Below are 23,165 nucleotides of genomic sequence, written 5' to 3' on the forward strand. Positions count from 1 at the left end.
CTTGAAAATCCACAAATGTCACTGAGTTAAAGCAGTTTTGCATGCAAAAGTGGGCCAAAACTCCTCCACGACAATATGAGACTGGTGAACAGCTACAGGAAGCATTTGGTTGCAGTCATTGCAGTTATTGAGTGTAAGAGGGAAATAACTTTATCACACAGGGGAATTGGGTGTTGGATAACTTTGTTAATTAAATACACAAAATAAGTATACATTTTTGTTGTTATTTATAAACGCAGGTTCCCTTTATTTAATAGTAGGTTTAGGTTGAAGATCTGATAACATTCCGTATCAAAAATATGCAAAATTAGAGAAAATCAGAAAGGGGCCAATACTTTTTCACGGCACTGTATATATATATGTATGTGTGTGTATGTGTATATATATATATATACACACACACACATACATACTGCCATCTACAGACCACAAATGGAACAAACAATTCTAAGGTAGAGGAACTGGACCCATGTTTGACTGATTCTACCTCTCACCTGAACTCTTCTCTGTACTCCGTGCGGAGGTGCTGGCCCAGGTGAGAACTGTACTTCAGGCAGGCAAGCAGAACCCTACAGCGCTGGAACAACAAAACAGCCTGGGATGGGCTGAGAGGGGCCTGGGACCCAGACAGGACCACTACCACCTGCCGAGCCTGGTACCCCACGAACGACAGCTGTGGAGATAAATAGAGAGATACAGGGGGACACCGACCATGAGACAGGTTGACAGAGGGAGATTCAACTCATCAGACAAGGTATCATATAATTGAAGTGGACATTCATTCAAATAAGTAGAGGCTTACTAAAGAGGGGTGAGGCTGCAGTATTCTCAGGATCCAGCCTACAGTCAGAAAATGCTCTGGGGATGGAGTTCGGCTGACCTGCAGAAACAGAGTTCATCATTAGGCTACATACTGTACAGTTAATATAGTATACTGGTATACAGTATATTAGCATGCTTAGGGTGTGGGAGTTTCTTTCCATTGCCTGCTGTGAAGGGCACTCACCTCCTGACAGAGCACCACCAGTTCAAACAGCAGAGAGCACCCTGCATCCAGGTACTCCTCTAACAGGCCCTGCAGCTGATAGACAAGTTGTGATGGGAATATTTGAGATGAATAAAGTTCATATTTCATGCGGCGTGATTAACACAATGCTTAGCCTATTTATATATGTTCCCTTTCTGTAACACACAGGATTTCCAGTGTTCTGTTTGTGCAAGACTGTGGGTTGATGGTCACTAGACGTGAATGTTATGGATTGTTCTCTCATCTGTTGATAGCGTTAGACACCAGACTGGATGTTCAAGGGCCGAGGACGCGGATTACACACTGTGGCGTGGTATCAGTGACATTCTGATGAACACTGTGTGATTCTGTAGCAGCTGGCAAAGTCACTGCCTTTTTGTTTTGACTTCTTGCAAGCCTCTCGGGCTGATGTTAACAGGACAGTTGTCTGCTGAATAGGATACTAGGGCCTTGTCAGTGATGACCAGTTAGACATTTTCTCTGCTTCTGGGATGGAGGTGTTTCCCTGTTGCAACTAGTAATAAACCAGCCTTGACTTTACTGCTCTTCCCTATTGGAAATTCCTATTACACAAGTCATAAAAAACGTATACACAACCACACAAAATGTTAATGTCCGACCAATTATATCCAGGGCCCACACTCACCTCTGTATGTGGGGGCGAGCCCTGTCTTGAGTCTGGGGAGACTCTCCTCGATCCCTGTGTCTGGCTCTGGAGCTCGGGGTTACACACCAACGCAAGTAACAGCCTAGCTGTCAGGGCACCTCTGCAGACAGGGACAACACACTCTCCTGTTAGCTACACTTCTGTGATATCAAGGGAGAGAGAGAGGGAGGGAGTGAGGGAGAGAGAGAGAGAGGGAAGGAAGGAATAAAGGAAGGAGAGAGAATGGGTGTGTGTGGACTCACTGCTTGGCCGTAAGCATGTTGAGGCGAGCCGGCTCGATCTCTGTCTCTCTGAACATCAAGGCCAGGGTCTGAGCGATCAGAGTACACAGCCTGAACACAGGAGACAAAGAGGGCTAGTGTCAGAGATAAACCCATTTGAGAACAGGTATGATGGAGTTTAACCATTATATTCTTGACCAGTGGAGGGGGCTAGTGAGACCTAACCTGACCTACGTGACAGTGTAGAAGTGCCACAGAGATCCACATTAAACCCATAATCTAGTTGCATAAAGACAAAGCTGCTTAAAACCCCCAAAGAAAACCCAGCGGGGTTCCTTAGTTAATCCACACTCAGGTGTTTCACAGAGGCACTCTACTGAACCTGTTCAAGTGATGGTGGTGATGTTACAAAAGATAAGAGGTAATCTTAACCCGGTGTTAACCAAGGATCACTGTAGTCACTCAAAATAGTCTGTCAGCTTTGTGCACACAAACACACACACACAGTGTCACTCACAGCAGGCTGTCTGCTGTGTTGGTCTCCGGCCTCTGACAGCTCCGGAGGGAGTCTTCCAGCATCGGCACCAGGAATGGAAACATGTCATTGGACTACACACACACACACACACACACACACACACACACACACAGTTATGTATGGAGAAAGAAGGACACACACAGTCACAGAAACACACACACACACACACACACACACACACACACACACACACACACACACACACACACACACACACACACACACAGTTATGTATGGAGAAAGAAGGACACACACAGTCACAGAAACACACACACACACACACACACACACACACACACACACACACACACACACACACACACACACACACACACACACACACACACACACACACACACACACACAGAGAGATCCATGTGATCTCACCCTCCAGAAGAGTTTCCTGAGGGTGATGCTGCGGTGTGCTGCGGTGCGGAGCTCTTGGAGGAGCAGATAGAGGCTCTCCAGACTGATGCCCTCCTGAAGCAACTCACCACTCAACTGGCGGAACAGGTGGGCTGTACGCTCCCAACTACACACCGACAGGGGAGGGAGTGACCGTGGAACAACATGTTGGAACAGTATCTGATGGGGGAAACTATCAACTAGGGAACAGTAGCAGGGCAGCGAAACAAGCGTTTCTTATTGGACACGTTCAGGTGGTACCTCCCCATTTTGATCAGTTTTCTTACGTTTGGTGTCAACTGAACATGACCCTGATGGGAATACCAACAGCATCTGATAGGGGAAAAGTATTTGAAAGTACCTAATGGGGGCTTGTTTCTGTGGGGAAGTGCTCAACATGACATTGCATCTCCTCCTGTAGAGGGGGTCCAACAGCAACGTTGACCTCTGGAGGAAAAACATCAACATACACACACGTTATTACAACATTATAACACACACACACACACACACACGCACAGTGAACGACTCACTATAATGTAACTGTTCCAGGAGCTTTGCAGGTGCAGGTAGATCCGAGACGTAGGCGACACAGCGTACAGATGCAGCTCTGCCTCTCTCTCTCCTCCCTCCTCTTCATCCTTCTCTCCATCCCTCTCTCTGACCACCCTATCTCTCTTCAGCAGGCGAGCCAGCACCGAGCCTCTCCTCCTGGGCACCAAAGGGGCCTCCGGGGGCATCTGGGTCCGGTCACCCGGGGGGGAGGGAGAGAAAGAGGGAGAGTGGAGGGAGAGGGCTGGGGAAACTGGATTGGGTAGAGGGCGAGGCAAGGTCAGTCTTAGACCCTGTCTCTGACCAAGTGTTTCAGGGTTAGGGCAGGAGGCTGAGCGTGTGGTCTTCAGCTGGAGTACCTCTTCCTCTTCCTCTTCCTCCTCCTCCTCCTCCCTGTTCCTACTGGGGAGACAGAGAGATGGTACAGTCAGTGTGACTGTGTCAGAAACACACCCACACACCTTACCTAGTCAAACACACACACACAATTTGAGCCACATTACACAACTCAGAGTAAGTTGTACTTTGGTAACGTCTCGTGGCCTGTGGCAGGACAGCAAGGTCATGCTGTGTTAGCCCACCAGGGGGCAGATTGAGAAGGCAGTGAAGAGGGAGGATATTCCCCTGGCACAGAGAAACAGCTACCTGATCCTGATCTGGAACCTTGACAAGGTCACTCACTCAGTGAGCCTTTCTCTCTCTTTCTGTCTGCCCTTCACTTCTTCTCTCTCTTCTCCCTCCCTTCTCCTCTCTTTCCTTCAACTCTCTTCGAAATCCCCACTGAGGAAGAGCATCTTTCCATGTGGATATCTTTCCATGTGCAGATTTACTGTCATGATCCTTAGAGGAAAACCCAATTATTTAAAGAGCCTGTGTCTATACAGATGTAGGATCTTAATTTGAGCCAGTTTGCTACAGCAGGTAAATAATCCTGCAACAACAGGACATTTTCATTATTATGCGTTTTATAATGAATGGACATTTTTGTAGAGGTTAATACCTTTTCGTAAGGAAAAATCAAGTCTGACATTTCAAAATGGAAATTACAAACTTCAGGAGCCTTTTTTGTTGTATTTTACCCCCTTTTTCTCCCCAATTGCGTTCCTCACTCATCGCTGCAACTCCCCAACGTGCTCGGGAGAGACAAAGGTTGAGTCATGTGTCCTCTGAAACATGACCTGCCTTATCATGCTTGTTAACACCCGCCCGCTTAACCCGGAAGCCAGCCGCACCAATGTGTCTTCAACTGAAGTCAGCCTGCAGGAGCCCGGCCCGCCACAAGGAGTCGCTAGAGCACAATGAGCCACGTAAAGCCCCCCCCCCCAGCCAAACCCTCCCCTAACCCGGACAACTGTGCCCCGCCCCATGGGACTACTGGTCACGGCCGGTTGTGACACAGCCTGGGATCGAACCCGGGTCTGTAGTGACGCCTCAAGCACTACGATGCAGTGCCTTAGACCGCTGCGCCACTCGGAAGGATTTCAGGAGCTTATTTAAAACTCAAAATACACTACACGCTTTACATTTTCTGCAATGCATCTGTATTTAGTTCCTTTGTCTCAGTGCTACAATACAGGGTTAGCTGTTTTTGTAACTTCATCAGTAACTTACAGTATTAATCAACAGTGTGATACTGTATAAACTAAATACAGTAGATTATCGTAGAACGCACAGTAAAATACAGTACATTTGTTTTACAGAACACTGTAAGACCCTTCTGTAATTTCAACAGTAATATACTGTCGAATGCACAGTAAAATACCGTAAATGTGTTTTAAAGTAATCATTATGGTGTGAAAATGTTGTGGGCGGTGAAAGAGTCTCTGGCTCATTAACATATTTTAAGGCATGCCTTGTGAGAGGCTATATTTGTTGCGCCCGTGAGTGAGAATGCTATACCTCCACAGAATACAGTAATATACTGTGCTTTAGGAATTCTACAAACGTTGTCCTGAAACTCAGCAGTAATTTACCTGCAAATTGCTGCCAGTAATTTACTATAATTCAGAATACAATAGCGTACTGCGTTTCTGGAGTGCCAAAAACCTTTTGAATACTAGTTTGTACGCATTAACATATTTTGAGACTATTACTGTAAAAGGCTATGTTTGTTGCACCTGTTAGTGAGAGTGCTGTACCAATTTAAGTGATATGTGGTGGTGGTTCCCTCACAATTACATTTAAGGGACACAGAGTGGCAGCCAGTCTCAAATCTTTAATGGTTGAGTGGCTATAAATGTCCTTTCGGTCTGTTTTGCCGTGTAGTCACTGTCAGTTTAGAAGGCTTTGTTAAGGCCTAAAGTGCGAGTGATGGAAAACATAAAATATCACTTGGTATGCTTTAATAATTATATAATTTAAATAGTCACTATTAGCCATTTCTGATTATATTTTCAATACAATTCAACAATATAGTACTGTATTGCTGTTTTGCTATATATCTATATATCTACTGCAGCATACTGTAAATTATGGAGCATTGTGGGGAAATATTGTGGCTCATTAGCATATTTTAGGCATGCCTTGTAAGTGGTTGAATTTGTTGCACCTGTTATCGAGAGTCTTGTACCAATTTAAGTGATATGTGGTGGTGGTTCCCTCACAATGAAATGTATACAGGGAACAGATCACATTGGTAGCTGGCCTTTTACCTTATAATGTTTGACTATTTATCCATGTCCATTCGATCTGTTTTTCCCTGTAATAACAGCCAGTTTGGAAGCCTCTAGAAGTGCAAGTGATATAACAGCTAATATTCATTAATATGCTGTAATATGCAAATGCCTAGCAGCCAACCTGCTTGCTCTAATCCCTTGTAGTTACTGTAAAATATTATAGAAAAAAAATGGAACAGTTTAATAGTCACTTTTACTGTATTGTACTCTGTTCCATTGCTCTGGCATGAAGTTACCATGAATATGTCAGTAATATATTGGCGCTATCCAGAGATAGTCAGAGATATATCATGAGATGTCTTGTTGTAATAAAAATTATTTTGAAGACCAATGTATTCTTAACTACAACAACATTTTCAGTAACGATTACAGATTTTCTTTACTTGCTATGACTGTGATATGTATATATATATGTATATATTTTTTATCAACCTTGGTTGAAACGTACGTTTATAAGGACAAGAGCGCCCACTAAATAACCAAAATGAAAATCTGCAAAGAACACTGGGTAATATATCACTGCATGGGTAATTCAAGTAATATACTGTAAATTAGATTACAGTAACATGTTTGGTACCGTAAAATGTATTACAGTAGCTGTACTGTGAAATGAATTACAGTAACTTACTGGCTGGCCAATAGCTGCCAGTAAGTTACTGTACATTTTACAGGAAATGTTTTACAGAGTAGGTTTGGGGCATCATGTGTACTGACGCACATAGTCTACTAAGACTTCCTTGCCTTTAACTTGACATGTTACCAATAGTCTATATAGACTTTATAACTCCTGGCGGAGCACAGTCTCAGTGTACAGTATATTGACTTGACTACATGAAGCTTGTGCCAACTTCTGTGTGTTGTATCGTGCTGACAGCAGCTCCTTCATGGCTGTTACATCTTCTGATGATTCCTGACACTGTTCAGACTGTCTCACAGCTCAGCGGATGGGTGTGTGTGTTAATGACCTCCCAGGGGACAGTGTGTGTGACAGAGAGAGAGAGAGAGAGAGAGAGAGAGACCTTCCCAGAGTTAGATGGAGACAGGAAGATGTTTATGCACTGAGCTGGTTAAGACACATGAAAGACCATTCCACATGCACACTGGTTCTGGTTGTCCTCTGTGGATCCAGGACAGGGAGAGAGCACTCACATGTGCATGGACACACACACACACAAATGAACAGAAACACACTGGTCAGACTAAGAGCACGTTTTAGTAGGTGTTTTACTGCAGTAATGGGGTTTTTAGTACCCTAGCAACGGGTGAATGACGTCAGAGTACCTCACCTACGTCCTCCCGTTTCTAAGCAGTTAGGATCTGCTTGTCTGTTAGGTGAATTATAGGCACATGCACGCACACACACACACACACACACACACACTGTTGGGAATGGGCTCGTAAGTAAGCATTTCACAGCAAAGTCTACACCTGTTGTATTCAGCGCATGTGACCAATAAAATTTGATTTGATTTGAGAATCACTGGATGTGTGTGTGGCTGTGCTGAATGTTGATATAGTTTATATTATTTGTCTCTATTTGTGTATACACTATGCGTCTGTACTGTATGTTGTGAAAGCTGGCCTTTAAATGTGTATCTGTACCTGAATGTGACATATTTTGTACTATGCATGTATGACCTAAATTGTTGAGAATGTGTAAAAGCTGAGAACCTGATCTGAAACTCTCTACGCTCTCCTCTGATGCACATTAAACAGTCATGAGCCACATGACCAGCCTGAGCACCCCACCCAGCAGCCTGTAGCAAGCAGCCTGGAGAGCCTGAAGTAACCTGTCTCCTCTTAGCAGCCACACTCACATTACACCCTGCAGGACCAACCTGGCCTCTATCCCTGCTCCAACTCCTTCAAAACCTCCAGCAATATCTCCACCTCCCTCTCTGCTCCCTATGCTCCCTCTCTCCAAGCCCCTTTACATTCCCCCGCATTGAGAGTCAGGACAGACCTGAGAGGATGACCTAATAACATCAACCATCCCTGTAAAACACAGCTTTTGTCCTTCGGCAAGGATACGAGAGAGAGAGAGAAAGAGAGAGGGGAATGTCAGAGAGCATATCTGAAACAGATAAGACACGCCTCGTCACACAGACTTACTCGGATTCACTGGTGTCTTTGCTTTTATCCGTCTAGTTCACTTCCCTGGTTAGTCTGGTATCATGTTTAGTGTTTTCCCTGGTTAGTCTGTTATCATGTTTAGTATTTTCCCTGGTTAGTCTGTTATCATGTTTAGTGTTTTCCCTGGTTAGTCTGTTATCATGTTTAGTGTTTTCCCTGGTTAGTCTTATCATGTTTAGTGTTTTCCCTGGTTAGTCTGTTATCATGTTTAGTGTTTTCCCTGGTTAGTCTGTTATCATGTTTAGTGTTTTCCCTGGTTAGTCTGTTCTCATGTTTAGTGTTTTCCCTGGTTAGTCTGTTCTCATGTTTAGTGTTTTCCCTGGTTAGTCTGTTCTCATGTTTAGTGTTTTCCCTGGTTAGTCTGTTCTCATGTTTAGTGTTTTCCCTGGTTAGTCTGTTCTCATGTTTAGTGTTTTCCCTGGTTAGTCTGTTATCATGTTTAGTGTTTTCCCTGGTTAGTCTGTTCTCATGTTTAGTGTTTTCCCTGGTTAGTCTGTTCTCATGTTTAGTGTTTTCCCTGGTTAGTCTGTAATCATGTTTAGTGTTTTCCCTGGTTAGTCTGTTATCATGTTTAGTGTTTTCCCTGGTTAGTCTGTTCTCATGTTTAGTGTTTTCCCTGGTTAGTCTGTTCTCATGTTTAGTGTTTTCCCTGGTTAGTCTGTTCTCATGTTTAGTGTTTTCCCTTGTTAGTCTGTTCTCATGTTTAGTCTACTTTTGTACACTTACTTATTTTAATGTGGGACTTTATTGCTTCTTTTTTTCACTTGCTGATTACCTCTCCATGTAAAGTGACTTTAATTCTAATTATTATTAACTTCTCCTTATTGTAAGGCAACAGGCAGCTGCTGCTAAATTGTCAGCATAACAATCTCGAAATATTGATCCAGTTTCTAAGCAACCGGTGCTACATACAGAGACACACCCATCCACAAAGAGAATGGCAGCAGGCCAACCACAGAACCTTACAGTGCCTTTAGAAGGTATTCACACCCTTCGACTTTTTACACATTTAGTTATGTTACAAAGTGGGATTAAAATAGATTTAATTGTCACTTTCTTTGGTCAATGATCCAAACACAATACTCTGTAATGTCAAGGTAAAATTATATGATGAGATAAGTGTTCAACCCCCTGAGTCAATACATGTTAGAATCACCTTTGGCAGCGATTACAGCTGTGAGTCTTTCTGGGTAAGTCTCTAAGAGCATGAATGGCATACCGGGATTGTACGATATTTGCCCATTATTCTTTTGTAAATTCTTTAAGCTCTGTCAAGTTGATTGTTGATCATTGCTAGACAGCCATTTTTAAGTCTTACCATAGATTTTTAAGCCGATTTAAGTTAAAACTGTAACTAGCTAACTCAGAAACATTCAATGTCGTCTTGGTAAGCTACTCCAGTGTATATTTGGCCTTGTATTTTAGGTTATTGTCCTGCTGAAAAGCAAATACACTGCTCAAAAAAATAAAGGGAACACTTAAACAACACAATGTAACTCCAAGTCAATCACACTTCTGTGAAATCAAACTGTCCACTTAGGAAGCAACACTGATTGACAATAAATTTCACATGCTGTTGTGCAAATGGAATAGACAAAAGGTGGAAATTATAGGCAATTAGCAAGACACCCCCAATAAAGGAGTGATTCTGCAGGTGGTGACCACAGACCACTTCTCAGTTCCTATGCTTCCTGGCTGATGTTTTGGTCACTTTTGAATGCTGGCGGTGCTCTCACTCTAGTGGTAGCATGAGACGGAGTCTACAACCCACACAAGTGGCTCAGGTAGTGCAGCTCATCCAGGATGGCACATCAATGCGAGCTGTGGCAAGAAGGTTTGCTGTGTCTGTCAGCGTAGTGTCCAGAGCATGGAGACACTACCAGGAGACAGGCCAGTACATCAGGAGACGTGGAGGAGGCCGTAGGAGGGCAACAACCCAGCAGCAGGACCGCTACCTCCGCCTTTGTGCAAGGGGGAGCACTGCCAGAGCCCTGCAAAATGACCTCCAGCAGGCCACAAATGTGCATGTGTCTGCATATGGTCTCACAAGGGCTCTGAGGATCTCATCTCGGTACCTAATGGCAGTCAGGCTACCTCTGGCGAGCACATGGAGGGCTGTGCGGCTCCACAAAGAAATGCCACCCCACACCATGACTGACCCACCCCCAAATCGGTCATGCTGGAGGATGTTGCAGGCAGCAGAACGTTCTCCACGGCGTCTCCAGACTCTGTCACGTCTGTCACATGTGCTCATGTGCTCAGTGTGAACCTGCTTTCATCTGTGAAGAGCACAGAGCGCCAGTGGCGAATTTGCCAATCTTGGTGTTCTCTGGCAAATGCCAAACGTCCTGCACGGTGTTGGGCTGTAAGCACAACCCCCACCTGTGGACGTCGGGCCCTCATACCACCCTCATGGAGTCTGTTTCTGACCGTTTGAGCAGACACATGCACATTTGTGGCCTGCTGGAGGTCATTTTGCAGGGCTCTGGCAGTGCTCCTCCTGCTCCTCCTTGCACAAAGGCGGAGGTAGCGGTCCTGCTGCTGGGTTGTTGCCCTCCTACGGCCTCCTCCACGTCTCCTGATGTACTGGCCTGTCTCCTGGTAGCGCCTCCATGCTCTGGACACTACGCTGACAGACACAGCAAACCTTCTTGCCACAGCTCGCATTGATGTGCCATCCTGGATGAGCTGCACTACCTGAGCCACTTGTGTGGGTTGTAGACTCCGTCTCATGCTACCACTAGAGTGAGAGCACCGCCAGCATTCAAAAGTGACCAAAACATCAGCCAGGAAGCATAGGAACTGAGAAGTGGTCTGTGGTCACCACCTGCAGAATCACTCCTTTATTGGGGATGTCTTGCTAATTGCCTATAATTTCCACCTTTTGTCTATTCCATTTGCACAACAGCATGTGAAATTTATTGTCAATCAGTGTTGCTTCCTAAGTGGACAGTTTGATTTCACAGAAGTGTTATTGACTTGGAGTTACATTGTGTTGTTTAAGTGTTCCCTTTATTTTTTTGAGCAGTGTATGTTTCCCAGTGTCTGTTGGAAAGCAGACTGAACCAGGTTTTTCTCTAGGATTTTGACTGTGCTTAGCTCTATTCCATTTATTTTTGTTTAAAAAACTTGCTAGTCCTTGCCGATGACAAGCATACCCATAACATGATGCAGCCACAACATGCTGCAAAAGATTTAGAGTGGCACTCAGTGATGTGTTGTGTTGGATTTTCCCCAAACATAACGCTTTGTATTCAGGACAAAAAGTTAATTTCTTTGCAAGTTTTTTTGCAGTGTTACTATAGTGCCTTATTGCAAACAGGATGCATGTTTGGAATATTTTTATTCTGTACAGGCTTCCTTCTTTTCACTCAGTCATTTAGGTTAGTTTTGTGGAGTAATTACAATGTTGTTGTAGTTACTCCACTGTAACTGTTTTAAAGTCACCATTGGCCTCATGGTGAAATCCCTGAGCGGTTTATTCCACTTTGACACTATGGGGTATTGTGTCTAGATCAGTGACACAACATTTCAATTTAATCCATTTAAAATTCAGACTGTAACACAACAAAATGTGGAAAAAGTTACAGTAAGGGGTGTACATAGTAGTGTAATTCATATCGGTACATACCGCTGTTGCCAAGTTGCCTATGGCTCAACACAGCCCCACCTGCCTACGCAAACACACAAGGCGTCTCTCTGACTATCTGTGTTGGCCGTGGTGTTACAGCTCATGTACCCATGTCACATGCTACCACTAAGAAAGGATTAGACAGTAAATAAACCAGACTGTCTGTGAAACCACAGAACCATAGTCAGGCCTGCAGTCTGTCTCATGATGGTCCATGGCCTGACCTGTGTTGGACTGACAGACTGACTGTCTCCTGTAACAGTAGGATAATGGGATCTCTCTGTATAATGCAGAAAAAGCCCTCTAGCCAGCGTCAGCCTGGAAGACAGAGATAAGACCTTTTCAAAGGGGACCGTAAGGCAGGGGACTGACTGGGACTGAATGGGGCTGAAGAGCGTCATGGCTGTTGAATGGGAATGGACAGCAGGTCTCACCTCGTGGGGACAGGGGAGACGTTCCACCCGTCTCTATCTGGGGGTTCTGAGCGGGTCGACAGGAGAGTACCACCAACACCTTGAGAGAGACGGGGAGAGAGACAGTGTAGGGGGAGAGTGAGAGGGACAGAGAGAGATGGGGAGAGAGACAGAGTAGGGGGAGAGTGAGAGGGACAGAGAGAGGGGAGAAGGATGTAGAGAGGTTTATGAGATCACTATGTAATTGGAAGCCCTAACATGACGAGACCCGGTAATGTATACCTAACTGGTAAACAGTTGTCGAATGGGCAGAATGAGAGAGAGAGGAAGGTAGACTGAAAAAGAAAGAGGAAGGCAGATGGAGGCTGAGAAAGAGAGAGGAAACAGAGAGAAAAAGAGAGAGGAGGCAGAGAGAAAAAGAGAGGGAAAGAGGAGAGAAAGAAAGATGGAGGGGGAGAGAGGGTGTGTGGAGAAGGAATTTCTCATGTCTTTGGAGACAACAGGCTTTGGGAATGTAGCACAAGTGACAGTGACGTGTCAGAGAGGATAATGTGAATTCCTTTACAAGGTGCCAGATAGCTTCTTGTGTGTGAGAGGATTTTGTGTAAAGTTCTCACAAAACCTAAGCCGAAAGATTCCTTGCAATGAGAGTTAGCCTGATGAAGTCATGCTCTTCTGCCTGTGTGTGTGTGTGTGTGTGTGTGTCTGTGTGTGTGTGTGTGCCTAAGCATCACACTTTCACTGATACGTAAACTCCTAACCCTTACACAGGTAAGCCCCTGGCACATGCAGCCCAATCCAGCCAAAGGCAGCCTAACCCAGGTCAGGGCAGAAGGCAGTTGGCTGTAGGGCAGGTGGATGCATGGCAGGGAGAGAGAGACTACCTCTCTGTTAGCAAACATATGGTATGTCAATGCTATAGGGTTTAAGAAGCTTACAGCAGAGGGATGTGAGGATTTAACGGTGCAGATAGGCTGGAGTATGACAGACAGAGCAATGTAATGAAAAACTGTAATTTATATGGTAATTTGGGCTATTAGCATCAGTCAAACACTCAGAATTGTTTTACTGAAGCATACAAATGATGGTGCATTGCGGGGAAAGAATTGCTGTATTCCACCCCACAGAATACAGTACCGTATCTTTAGAGTTCCAAAAACCTTTTGACCACTAGCAGGTGCATGGTATTGTTGTTTCTGGCTCATTAACATATGTTGAGGCGTGCCTTGTAAGAGGCTACATTTGTTGCACCCATGAGCGAGAATGCTGTATCAATTTAACCGTTATGTGGTTATCTTCATATGGCTGAAGGGGCAGTATTGAGTAGCTTGGATGAAAGGTGCACAGAGGTGCCCATATTAAACAGCCTACTCCTCATTCCCAGTTGCTAATATATGCATATTATTATTCATATTGGATAGAAAACACACTGACGTTTCTAAAACTGTTTGAATTATGTCTGTGAGTATAACAGAACTCACATGGCAGGCAAAAACCTGAGAAGTTCCACTTCCTGTTTGTATTTTTTCTGGGGGTGCCAATTTTCAACCAAGCTCTCATTGAAATCACAGAGAGATATTGATGAGTTTTCACTTCCTACGGCTTCCACTAGATGTCAACAGTCAATAGAACTTTGTCTGATGAATCTAATGTGAAGGGGGGCCGAAGGAGACAGGAATTAGTGAGCTCTGGCAGGAGGTGATCACGCATTGAACACACGCGTTCACGTGAGAGTCAGCTCCGTTCCATCAGTCAACTGAAGTCAATGAAATTCTCCGGTTGGAACGTTATTCAAGATGTATGTTAACAACATTCTAAAGATTGATTCAGTACATCGTTTGACATGTTTCTACTGACTTTAACGGAACTTTTGGACATTTCGTCACGTTATAGTGGACGGTAGTGGAGGCGCTTTGGGTTTGGCGTTTGGTAAACATGTCCAAAGTAGCTAATTTGACATAAATAACGGACATTAACAAACAAATCAAGCATTTATTGTGGACCTGGGATTCCTAGGACTGCATTCTGACAAATTAATCAAAGGTAAGGAAACATTTATCATGTATTTTCTGGTTTCTGTTGACCCCAACATGGCGGCTAATTTGGCTATTGTTCTGAGCTCCGTCTCAGATTATTGCATGGTTTATTTTTCCGTAAAGTTTTTTGGAAATATGACACAGCAGTTGTGGTTTTGTGGTGACCTAACATAATCGTTTGTAGTGCTTTCGCTGAAAAGCCTATTTGAAATCGGACACTTTGGTGGGATTAACAACAAGATTACCTTTAAAATGATATAAGACACATGAATGTCTGAGGAATTTTAATTATGAGATTTCTGTTTTTTGAATTTGGCGCCCTGCACTTTTTTTTGTTTTTGTCATATCGATCCCGTTACCGGGATTGCAGCCATAAGAAGTTATAGTTCCCCTTCTTTTTACATTCATCGTACAACTGGTGACCGAAGTCAGCGTTCATGCGCCTGGCCCGCCACAACGAGTAGCTAGAGCGCGATGGAACAAGGACATCACGGCCGGCCGGCCAACCTAGACGACGCTGGGCCAATTGTGTGCTGCCTCTTGGGTCTCCCAGTCGCAGCCGGCTGCGACACAGCGTAGTGGAGGTGTTGTTTCCTACCTTCACCACCTGGGGGCGGCCCATCAGGAAGTCCAGGACCCGGTTGCACAGGATGGGGTTCACACCCAGGGCCACGAGCTTAATGATGAGCTTGGAGGGTACTACGGTGTTGAAGGTTGACCTATAGTCAATGAACAGCATTCTTACATAGGTTTTCCTCTTGTCCAGATGGGATAGGGCAGTGTGCAGTGTGATGGCAATTTCGTAATCTGTGGATGGAGGCGGGACGTTTATTGTCGTGGGTCTAGGGTGTCAGGTGAGGTAGAGGTGATATGATTCTTAACCAGCCTCTCAAAACACTTCATGATGACAGAAGTGAGTGCTACGGGGCAATAGTCATTTAGTCAAGGTACCTATGCTTTCTTGGGTACAGGAACAATGGTGGATATCTTGAAGCAAGTGGGGACATAAACGGAAACATAAACACTCCAGCCAGATGGTCTGGGCAAGCTTTGAGGACGCGTCTAGGGATGCCGTCCCGGCGGGCAGCCTTGCGAGGGTTAACACACTTAAATGTCTTACTCTCGTCGACCATGGAGAAGGAGAGCCCACAGTCCTTGGGAGCGGGCCGTGTCGGTGGCACTGTGTTATCCTCAAAGCAGGCGAAGAAGGTGTTTAGCTTGTCCGGGAGCAAGACGTAGGTGTCCGCGACATGGCTGGTTTTCCTTTTGTAATCCTTGATTGTCTGTAGACCCTGCCACATACGTCTCGTGTCTGAGCCGTTGAATTGCGACTCTTGGCTCTGTACTGACGTTTTGCCTGTTTGATTGCCTTACGGAGGGAGTAACTACACTGTTTGTATTCGACCATATTCCCAGTCACCTTGCTGTCGTTAAATGCGGTGGTTTGTGCTTTCAGTTTTGCGCGATTTGATTAAATTAAGTTGTATTGATTATTTATTGTTTGAATTGTTCATTTTTTAAGGTTATGTAAATTTGATTTGATAAGTTTACATATAATGAATTATGGAAAAAACAAATAAATTGACCTAAATTGCCATGTCCTTTTGGTCTGTTTTGCCCTGTATCAATGGTGTAACATATAGATGATTTGGATATGAAGTGTGAAAATGGTAATATAGGTACCATTAACTTGCATTGGATTTGTGCCACAAATGCTAAAAGGTTAGCGTTTGAAACAGCGGCCAGGTATACAAAGCCAAAGCATGGATTGCTGTCATACCGTGACAGATTCTCAATTGGGATAGTCTGTCCTCTTCTCGACTCCTCCGTCCTCCTCTCCTCCGTAAAACGTAAACCGGTAAGTGGTCGAGTGATTGAGGAGAGTGTCAATTCGTTAGTTGGCAAACAAAGGACTCTGTTGCCCTCTTCAATAACTTACTTCGACAGAGGATGCACAAGAGCATCCTCGCGGCAGGTAGCGCAGAAGTGTTTTATAATCCGCCCTTTGAATCAGCTGTTTTCTCGAAGGAGAAAAGCATGCAAACATTAAAAAACGATACGCTACTTACCCTTTTATCTATAAAATGTCTTCACAACTAGATACATTTGTTTTTATCACTTTACGCATTTACTTTGGCATTCCAGCCCTGTAAACATAATTTGCCTTGTATCACACGAGTGGAGAAGGAGAGTCACAAGTGCATTTGTTTCCACGTTTCCTCTCCTTGCCTCCGCTACTCGATTACCTTTGACCTTTTTCAAAAGGAGGGGAGGAACGGACGGAGGAGAGGATGGAGGAGAGGATGCTAGCAAACAAATTGACATTCTCCCCATGTTCATAGACTGCTTACAGGGTAAGGAAACCAATAAAGTGCATTCGGAAGATGTTCAGACCCCTTGACTTCTTTCACATTTTGTTATGTTACAGCCTTATTCTAAAATGTATTTATTTTTTACTCATCAATCTACACACGATTTTTGCACATTTTTTTTTACATACGTATTCAGACCCTTTGATATGAGACTCGAAATTCAGCTCAGGTGCATCCTGCTTCCATTGATCATCCTTGAGATGTTTCTACAACTCGATTGGAGTCCACCTGTAGTACATTCAATTGATTGAACATGATTTGGAAAGGCACACACACCTGTCTATATAAGGTCCCACAAAAACCAAGCCAGGAAGTCGAAGGAATTGTCCGTAGAGCTCTGAGACAGGATTGTGTCGAGGCACAGATCTGGGGAAGGGTACCAAAAAATGTCTGCAGCATTGAAGGTCACCAACAACACAGTGGCCTCCATCATTCCTAAATGGAACGAAGTTTGGAAAGACCAAGACTAGCTGGCCTCCCGGCCAAATTAAGCAATAGGAGGAGAAGGGCCTTGGTCAGGGAGGTGACCAAGAACCCGATGGTCACTCTGACAGAGCTCCAGAGTTCCTTTGTGGAGATGGGAGAACCTTCCAGATGGATAACCATCTCTGCAGCACTCCACTAATCAGGCCTTAATGGTAGAGGGGCCAGACGGAAGTCACTCCTTAGTAAAAGGCACATGATTGAATGAATCCAAGATTGAACTCTTTTTGGCCTGAATGCCAAGTGTCATATCTGGTAGGAAACCTGCCACCATCCCTAGAGTGAAGCATGGTGGTGGCATTATCATGCTGTGGGGATGTCTTTCAGCAGCAGGTACTGGGAGATTAGTCAGGATCAAGGGAAAGATGAACTGAGCAAAGTACAGAGAGATCCTTGATGAAAACCTGCTCCAGAGCGCTCTGGACCTCGGACTGGGGCGAAGGTTCACCTTCCAATAGGACAACGACCCTAAGCACACAGCCAAGACAACGCAGGAGTGGCTTCAGGACAAGTCTCTGAATGTCCTTGAGAGGCCTAGCCAGAGCCTGGACTTGAACCCGATCGACCATCTCTGGAGAGACCTGAAAATAGCTGTGCAGCGACGCTCCCCATCCAACCTGACTGAGCTTGAGAGGATCTGCAGAGAAGAATGGGAGAAACTCCCCAAATAAAGGTGTGTCAAGCTTGTAGCGTCATACCCAAGAAGACTCGAGGCTGTAATCGCTGCCAAAGGTGCTTCAACAAAGTACTGAATAAAGGGTCTGAATACTTATGTAAATGTGATATTTCAGTTATGTTTTATAACTTTTTTTGCAAACATTTCTAAAAACCTGTTTTTCCTTTGTCATTATGGGTTATTGTGTGTAGATTGATGAGAAGAAAAAAAACGATTTAATCAACTTCAGAATAAGGCTGTAATGCAACAAACAGGTAAGTGAAGGGTCTGAATACTTTCCGAATGCACTGTATGTCATTTTCTATCCCATAAACATTGATGGGGGGGGAATTCTTCACACATTATTCACACTGATAATATCAGGATGTATGATGATAAACCTATCAACCTAAATGACTAATTTCTCTGAACAGGGGAAAACAAACATCAACAAATTCACTGAGAATACAATACATAGTATGAAGAAACATTACACTGAGCCGCAGCTCCATACTACTTGCCAGACATAGAGAACTGATACTGTTTACTGGTTGTTTGAGAAGAATTGGTGTGGGGGTCAGTGGGTGGTTTTAGATTTTTGGGGGAGGGGATTCATTATGTCTTACTCATTGTTAGGTAGAAGTTTGGTCCAAATCGGATGTTTGGTACTATATCTATTGAATATTATATGAATCCTTTAAATGAAAATGATCAGTTTGGGTGCAATCCAATAGCTTAGTCCTTTACACTCGTACCCGTATACTGTATGGGTTGAAAATGGCAGATTTGGGCACTAATAAGCGTCTAAATTGGAACGTAGTGGCTGTACAGGAACATGCTATACATGACGTCAGAGTTCTGGCTATGAGCTTCACAGTGCTGTATGGGTTTTGACTGACAGACGTTCTGAACTTGAGCCCCGCGCGTGACAAGACGTTGCCCCTATCCCTCCCTGCAAATGTTTTGTTGTCTGAGCAAGGGAAATGCAGTGAATTAGGAGGACGCGATGTATTTTGAAAGATGAGACGTTGAGGATTATAATAAATACCGCTTTGACGTCACACAAGCAAGCCAAAACCCCTGTGAGTCAAAATGTGGACTTCACATTTCCAAATGTCATATACTATGCCAACATTTATGATCACTATGTTGGATGTACAGTTACAAGATGACATGTCATACCCTGGGTTGTTTCTATGTTTGTTTATCGTGAAGAAAATTTGCCGCGGTACACATCTGAATGCACTTAGGACTCATTTCTATGCTCAACAAAATAACAATCATTTTCCCATTATCTCCAAACTGTTCCCTTTCAACAATTTATCCCTATCCATATTGTCACGTCCGTCGTAGTGAAGAGACCAAGGCGCAGCGGGATTGGAATACATTCTTCTTTTAATAAACGAAGAACACTTAAACAAACTAACGTGACGCTATGAACAACTAGTGCTGACATGCAACTAAACATAGACAACTACCCACAAAACCAAAATGGAAAATGGCAACCTAAAGAGGATCCCCAATCAGAGACAACGATAAACAGCTGTCTCTGATTGGGATCCAATTCAGGCCACCATAGACCTACAATATGCCTAGACTTACAAACACCCCTAGACTTACAAACACCCTTACAAAAACCCTAGACAATACAAAAACACGCATACCCACCCTTGTCACACCCTGACCTCACCAAAATAATACAGAAAACATAGAAAACTAAGGTCAGGGCGTGACACATATAGACCAATTCCCACGAGTGTATAGGGTTCATTTCTCAGAAATCAAATTATATTTCAAAAAAATTATGCAGGAAACAATTTGAGATGCTGGGTGTAATAGCTTTCTGAAATGACATGGAACGACCCTACAGTAAAATACATTCATTCATTTATTAATTCATTCCAATTATGGTAGCATTGACTTTTTTTTACAGTATAATACAGTAAATTGTATGATATTTTACTGTGTCTCATTACCAAGTATATTACAGTAGGTGTACTGTTATATGAAATTCAAGACAACCCCTTTACAGTGTAACTTACCTGTCACACCCTGATTCAGAGAGAGAGAGAGAGAGAGAGAGAGAGAGAGAGAGAGAGAGAGAGAGAGAGAGAGAGAGAGAGAGAGAGAGAGAGAGAGAGAGAGAGAGAGAGAGAGAGAGAGAGAGAGAGAGAGAGAGAGAGAGAGAGAGAGAGAGAGAGAGAGAGAGAGAGAGAGAGAGAGAGAGAGAGAGAGAGAGAGAGAGAGAGAGATCCGTTGTTCTTTACCTTCCGTGGAGGGGGAGATGGGCCAGTGTTGGCGAGGAGAGGGGACGGGAGGAACGCGAGGTTCTCCTCTGAGCAGACCATTTTTCTTCCCAGATGGCTTTGCAGTGGCGTAGACCACACGAATGTGCTGCGAGCGCTCCCGGTCCCGGCCACTGAGGAACTCTGGTAGATCATTGACCTGGAAAGCAGGACCAGAACTGCTGTCTTATTTGGAGCAGAATCATTGACAGAAGTGATCAGAGAAGTGATCACTCATTAAAACTTTGTTTCAGCATTTTTGTTTCTGGAAGGTCCTTGGGAGCTGTGATGACATTCGAGGACAGTAGGTTACATCTGAATCTGAATCATTTTGTGAATGTGAACGGTCTCTATGGGATAATATATGAGGACACTATTTGGGAACAATATCTGGAGACAGTAGAAGGACAGTCTCCCAGCCGCACTGGCTTGCTGAAGCCTTGTTCCTCCTGGTTCTGCCACAGAAAACAGCTTGCTCTGATTACTGACTGACTGTCACACACACACACACACACACAGACACAAAGAAACACCCACACACAAAAACACATGGGATTGCACTCGCGCGCACACAAACACACATACTGTACACACTCTCTCTCCCTTTCTGTACTGGCAGACTATACTGTGAGAAAGGGGCAGGGTGAGCTAATTCAAACAGCATTGCCTGTAGATGGGAAAAACTGGTAAACTGGAAACCAGTGACATAAGGTAATAATGCCCAGGTATAGTAACACTCATTTACCATGCTTATATCATTTCCAGCTTATTTTGGGCCTGCAGACACTTATTTTGGGCCAACAGTCACTAAAAGTACAGCGCCCAGAGTAGTTTCTTCTGATGAAGTGCTGTGGTGAGGAAAAACTCCTGGCCCAAACCCTTGACCTATAACCTAGAGGCTGTCTGTTATTGTATTCTATTCCAATTCCCATGTGCTTCTGCTCTCTCCCACATGTTAACACGTGAGTCACACATTTTTGTAGTAATAAAACACCTCTCCTTGATAAAAGAAAAAGAGGAACACACAGCACACATGTTTTCAAGCTAAGGCCCCATGTTCTCTAGCCAGTCTGTTTGTGCTATAATGCAAATATTTGGCATGACAATGGACGAGTTCTATTCGCGTCGCCCGGGGCCCCGGCTGGGTGGAGTTTGATCATTTTAAACCCTTCCATTGGTCCTGAAGTGTAATCTCCATCCTCTGGGCACAGGGCAATGCGAAATGAACTCACCCAATGAGTGTCAAGGAGTTTGAATAATAACACAAAGCAGACTGCCACTCAGGCTACATTGCTGTCTGATATGATCTCATCCTCACACTGTGTGGTAGTGAGGTCTCTTTGGGTCTCCTCAGCCTCTGTTCATGGTTATCATGCTTGCCTCTGTCCAGGCTATCAATAGGTCAGGCTATCAAAGCCACTGTGTCTGCCATAAGCAGTTAAATAGGGCTTAACATGACAGGATCAGCAGCAAAGCGTCCTGTCACTATACTTAGAAATGGCCCAGGGCGGCAGGGAGGGCAGACAGTACCGGACACTAATTATACAAAGGTCAAACAGAGAGATAACAAAGAGTTAGAGAACGGGTCAAATGACATACAGTATGTTCAGTATATAATCAGTAATGACTCCTGTGTGTGTGTGTGCGTGCGCGTGCGTGCGCGTATTTGTGTGTGACCAAACAAGAATGGTTTTGTTGTTTGTCCAATAAAAATAGATATTATGCATAAAGGCAAGTCATATAAGTCACTAAAGTTTTTGATGTTTGCATTACACAATATTCCAACATTGTATTTATGTCCCAACACATATTATAACTCTCTAGACAGTCCTTACCAGCTCGATGTCTCGGATGTGTCTGAAATCGACCGCAGTTGTGAGGGTGCGCGGCGGGTACTCAGCCAGATACACACACTCATCACTGAGAACGACATGCATGAACACCTTGTTCACCCTCTCCGAGACCACCACGCACGGTTCATAGGCGCGGATCCGCTCATACACCCCGCGCTCGGTGTTCCTCTTGAGAAATGAGTCTAGTTTACTGTTGCGCCTGCACTGCAAGCCTCCCGCGCCCGTCATGGCCATGGGCATATTGGGCACAGCCGGGGCACCAACGGAGCTCACCTGCCACTTGCATCAGAGAAACACGAACGGAGAGAAGAGACGCACTTTTCTTGGTCTGTGTTCACTCGAGTTTTAGAGCGACTTCCACTCTCTGTGAGTTGCGATAGCAATGCTACACACCACGGGATAAAGTAACCTAGGTGATATTACATCCATGGCTTGATCGTTAAGAAAGTGTACGCTCTGGTCGCGTGCGTACCGCCCTTGCGCTCTTCATCCGTGCGCTCTTCATCCGTGCGCTCTCCAACCTGAGTTGTTCTAAGCTTCATTGGTTATATATAAAGCTCTTCGCTGATTGGTTGACACCCTGCCACCGCTGCTCCTACGTTAGTGTATTTAGAGGTCAGTGTAGCCGCAGCGGCCCTCAGGTGTAACGTTACCTCACAGGGAGGAGGGACATGAGGGGACTTGCCCCCCTATTGACATCAGTCCATTTACAGGTACCTGAGAGCGAAAGTTAGGATTCCTTCCTTCAGTTAATTGATTATTGTGGTCATATAGCGCCACCTAATGGATGAGATGATGGTTTTCGCCTAGAAGAGAAATATGGTGGGTGAGTGACAGTGTGAACAAACAGGTGGCAGAAAGAGAATACACTAGGTATGTCAACTGAGAAGGGTAGTTTTGACTTTATTTGCATAGTAGCGAATAGTAGTTGAAAAAACAAGCATACAACATTTACATAATGCATTTCATCCACCATCTGTCAGTTCAAACTGTGCCACACTAAGGGACCACTTACTAGTCACGTCGTCTTCTCTGCTCTCTCTGTCTTCTCTGCTATCTCCGTCTGCTCTCTCTGCCTTCCCTGCTCTCTCCGTCCTCTCTGCGCTCTCTGCCTCCTCTGCTCTCTCCGTCCTCTCTGCGCTCTCTGCCTTCTCTGGTCTCTCCGTCTCCTCTGCCTTCCCCCCCTCTTCTCCAGAAACACCCCACCTGCAGCTGCCTG

This window comes from Salvelinus namaycush, chromosome 38 (assembly GCF_016432855.1).
Source record: "Salvelinus namaycush isolate Seneca chromosome 38, SaNama_1.0, whole genome shotgun sequence".
NCBI lineage: Eukaryota > Metazoa > Chordata > Actinopteri > Salmoniformes > Salmonidae > Salvelinus > Salvelinus namaycush.